Below are 5,111 nucleotides of genomic sequence, written 5' to 3'. Positions count from 1 at the left end.
CGCGGCGCGACTGCCGGCGCCGCCGCGGCCGCGCCGCCCGCGCCGCCGACACCCGCTGATAACAATAAGATCAGCCCGGCCATGCGGCCACTGCATCCATTCATCGCTTTGTCATTTACCCAAAACGTACTTACGTACGCTTCCAACAACACACCATTCATCACGCTTTATTTAAGTCTCGAAAACAACATTCAACCGCAAATTTATCGTATCCCAGAATGTAACGACAACTTCTTCAAAACATAATTCATGACTGGATTAGCATTTTATTGTTGCGTGTTTGTAATACGAACGTAGGTATAGCTTTAGGAAGCGCGCAAGATTATAGTAGGAAGTGTTCAATAAATTACATACAACATATTAACATTTGAAATTATAATTTCGACACGTCCTCTCGAATCAAATGGATGTAGATTCCAACTCTAACGTTATAAAAATACTGCTATAAAACTGCTATTATGCAATTTAGGTTTAGTGGTGTAGCAAAATTGTGCTTTATAATTAAATGTGCTTCAATATCGTCAAGTAACTTGATTACTTTAGTTTCTCCAGGCGCCTCAATGTAGAAACTTTACTGTTTTACTGGAGTTTGCTTAAAGTAGCGTTTATGATATAGCTCGTTTAACAACCGTACCTCCACTTCGAGATTACTTGCTCTCCTCCATTTTAGCGAAATTATAAAAAAACGCATATTTTTTATAGTCCTTTAAAGTTTAATACAGAAGAAGACCGAGTGACATATTTTAATTATGGTTCGTGGTAATAAAATTTTAAAATTGCGTGACGGAGTTAAGTGCTTTAAATGCGTTTGGAGCAAATCCAGCCTGAGGCTGATATCACGCTGTCCATGGTCAATTGAATGATCGGACTACATAGTGCGCTCGTCTGCGGCGCCATGGGTCGGCAATGGCTGCGGTCACGGCGACGTCTCTTGTCAATTTTCCGCCATTCCTAAGATCCGCACGTTCCGCGCGCACTCACGTGCTCCCACACACGATATGTTATCGCCAATACCCAGCATTATTAGAAATTTGAATGAACTTGCTTTACACTTATTTCCACATTCTTTCAAAATTAAATCCGAATGGTTATCTAACCGTACAGCCTCATACATTATTCAGTGATGTATGATTTTATTATCTTATGCAGTTGCGAAATTGTGGAATTTAGCGAAATATGTAATTGGAGTGTAAGTACATGGCGAGCATAACGGCGAACGAGCAAATTAACTAACTTTAATTTGACGTGCTGTAAAAAAGAAACGAACGGTTTCACGATTAAATTATCTGTGTTATAGATTAAAAACAACTGGGACGATGTCCTAATGACGTTATATTTGCAAATTTTATTATACTTACTGCATTTTTGCGTGTTGCACTGTGTTTAATTTCCACATTGTTGTCATTTAAAGTTAGATTTATAACGGCTATTAGCGGACACAGTATTCGAATCCGACAAAGCGGCAGCTGTTTAAAAGAATTCACTAAAGATGTATATTTGTCATAAATGTATCTGTCATAATATTTACTGGGTCCATTTATCTGTGTGTTTACGTAACGTCCTGTCGTCCAGAGGATGACATCCTAAACTTATAGCTATAGGCGCGGGCATCCGTTATCAGAAAGCTGAATGAACGTTTTGCAAACATTTCCTGCATGAAAGGAACATCGGGGTATAGATGCACGTTTCGTTAATTGCTTACAAAAGCAGAAGTTAACCAATTTGGCTGGCGTTTCAACCTTGCTCCGGTATGCGGGGAAGTTACTAGTACCGCGATGCGCGTATTGGTAATGCACACATTTAACTGGCGTGTGGACATGTGGAACTGTGTCTTCGACTGTGCTAGTTAGTATGTTTGTACAGTTGGTAGAATATATTTAGAGAACAATGCACATAGTTTGGTTTATAGGGGTATAGAGTTGCAACGCTGTTCAATTTGTCACTAGTATGTTGCAGAGATATATTTTACGCAAACTGTGCCTATTGAAAAGCAATGAGAAACTATTTCTTTTGACAAAAGATTACATTCCAATATTGAATACCTGTTATATTGTGTCAAACTGATACGTTTAACAGTAAACGTAGCAGCTATTGCATTAGACTTTCGTTACATCATCGTTTGTCCTAAAAATCAGCCAGTTCCAGTTTCAACTATTTGCCTTTTCTATTGTTGAGAAATTCCGTTCTTTCTTTTGAACTTTCGTCGCGAGTGTTCACTGAGCATACTGTGCAACATTTTCGGTGAACCATTAAGCGCCGCGCCGTTTCCTTTTTGGGTCTATTTAAATAATTCTGCGGAAAACATAGTATGTAGTTTAAACATTACGAAAATAGCCGAAGAATGCAGTTAGCAGGTAATTAGGGTTATATCAGCGAGTAAATCACCTTTATCAGTGTTGGCAAACGCACAGCAAACAGTTTCCGATGAGAGTGGGGCAATGGCGGAGGTAGGCGTTTTGCTTGCAACACTGTTGATATCCTGTGCCCTACAATAGGAAGTTCACGTCGACATAACGGCATATCCTATAGTACATAGGTATGTCAGTGAACGACCTTAATAGTGTTAAGTACTGAAAACAAATAAAGCTGTTGTCTTCTTATAAAGAAAGAGAAAGAAAAAATATTTAATAATTTGTTGTACGCTATATTACATACGTAAACGAAAACACAAAGAAACAAAGTAATAACACAACAATACAAAAAAGAAAAACAAGAACACTTAACATATATGTACATGTATGTATGTATGTCTTATCTATCAACTTGACTGCCAAAATCAGTCTCAGTATCAGTCAATTATTTTCCGGCTTCAGGAAATTTAAAAAAAAATGTTTTCTGGATTTTTTTGGAGTTGCATCGATTTTTGGTCACAGATGTCTCGCCGCCGAGCAAGTGCTCGATTTTTTTACCTAATGCAACGTTTGTAAATACCTTAAAATTATCTTTGAACATCTTTTTAAACTATAAATTAAGTCATGTGAATAATACGTTTTAAGTCGGTGATCACAGTAGAACTAAATTAGTCAGAAGTGATCCACTAATCTCTCAGTTCATAAGGGGAAAGTGTTGGAGTGGTTGTATAGTAAGCAATCAGTAACGCATCGTCCTATTTCATACATCATCAGTTTAGCATTCCCGTCACACCAAGCTCTTCCGATATCTTGATGGAGTCCCCGACTCGGCGGAAATTGTCTTACGAACTAGGTTGCCAACTCATTGGGACTTTGTTAGCCAAGACTTCTGTTATAACCATTTTTTGAAGTAAGTACTGATAATCAGAAAGTACTACTTTTGTATTACTTTGAGCAAAGGAAATTAAATTCTAGAGTAACTTTGATTTGTACAGACTTTTCTATCGGGGAAGATCGTCATATTTCTATCTAGGCGCGAACTTCACAAAGTCGCAATATTTAAGGGTAGACTTCACTAAACGAATCGTCACTTAATGATGCTTATCTATGGTTATATGTTTCAAAGAAACATATCCAAATGTAAAAATAATAAGTATACATTGTAACCTTGAAGTTTCACTCTGAGTGACGTAGAAAGAAGATGTAGTAAGCAATAACCAGCTTGTCAGTGCACTAAACAAATGAACCGTGTAAGCCTATTTACGTCATGGTGCGTGCATACATTAGCCGTAATTTAATTTACCCACTTGCCCTGTAAGAAGGCATCGAATACATGAACTAATTCTTTAAGTTTGACCTTAGATTTCAAATTAAGATAGAACTTATAAGTAAATTCTTTTATAAAAATCGTTAATCTTAAGGTACCAGACTATGTAAACTAGATAAAATTAAATATAATTTTATGCTAACCAATATTGACAGTAGCTCATTTGGAAGAAGAGGTCAACTTACAAAAATGTTGATAAAATTTATTTATTTTAAAATTATTTTATATAGTTGCCAAAACATCTGGATAACAAAACCTGTGTCATGATTAAGATGACTGAATCTGTAAAATGTAGGTATATATTTATGTTTTTAATAAAGTTTGCTGTTATAATAATAATGTTGTTAGTATACAATGAACACAAATCCTTACCTAACCTAGTAACATAAGAAAGTTCTAGGCCAATCGTCTAGGTATCAACTGCGTCTACTATTACAGAATATGGAGACTCTATAAATTATAAGCGAGGTGCCAATCTCCAATTTGCCTTTTATTGTAAGATATAATTAAAAGGTAGGTGAAGTAATGCTCATTATCTGTAATAACAGAATATACTGTTCAAAATCATCAAAGATGGTTTACTTAGATAATGGACGTGGAACTGTGCGTACTTATTTTATGATCTTATCAAAGTATTCGTTACTTTAACATCTGTGTAACATATTTCTGCAGAAAGATTGGACGGTTTGGTGGTTCGAAAGATTACTCTATGGAGCAATCCATAGCTCTTCTTATATAATGCCAGTCTAATTGTTGACTTTTTCAAATATTCGATTGCCAATGTGTGGGGTCCTAAGGAATTTGCTTCGACACCAGTCTCGACGATTTATTCTTACGCCATGGGAGTTTACAGCAGGTGCTCATCAGCACTGAAGCAGGATTCCAATAGTAGTTCGTCAAAAAACTAGGGTTTACGAGGACATGCCACCGACAGTCCACAATTAACCGGCTGAAAAATGTCACCCGACATCCTCACGCACAAAACGAACTAGACACCTGTGCGTACCACTTTTAATGATTGCTGTACTAACGAGTATTCAGCTTCATCCGTTTAAAATTCCAGTCCTTTACATCTTTGGCGCGTTTAATACAGTACGAATCTTTTGTCGCTCGAATATATTTTCCTTTACAAACATCACGTGCCCGTACGTTCGTTTCTTCACTATTTTCTCATATTTTCTCTGTGGTTGACAGCCGCGGCGATGTCATATGACGTTGACAAATCGAGAGGCGAACGCTTCGGGACGTTCGCTCCTTCGACGTGCTTTCATTACATTGGAGGGAGGTGCTGCATAAAATAGAAGATAAGAACAAAGGCAGGAAAAACGTGGTAGTACCACGAGCGTGAGTTCTTCCTTTGCATTCCAACATGTCATGAAGCTAGATTAGAATGCGAGATATTTTCGTTAATCCATGCATTCCATTATTATAGT

This window comes from Pectinophora gossypiella, chromosome 2, assembly GCF_024362695.1.
Source record: "Pectinophora gossypiella chromosome 2, ilPecGoss1.1, whole genome shotgun sequence".
Lineage (NCBI taxonomy): Eukaryota > Metazoa > Arthropoda > Insecta > Lepidoptera > Gelechiidae > Pectinophora > Pectinophora gossypiella.
The sequence above is the reverse complement of the archived record's forward strand: the minus strand, read 5'-3'. Positions refer to the sequence as shown.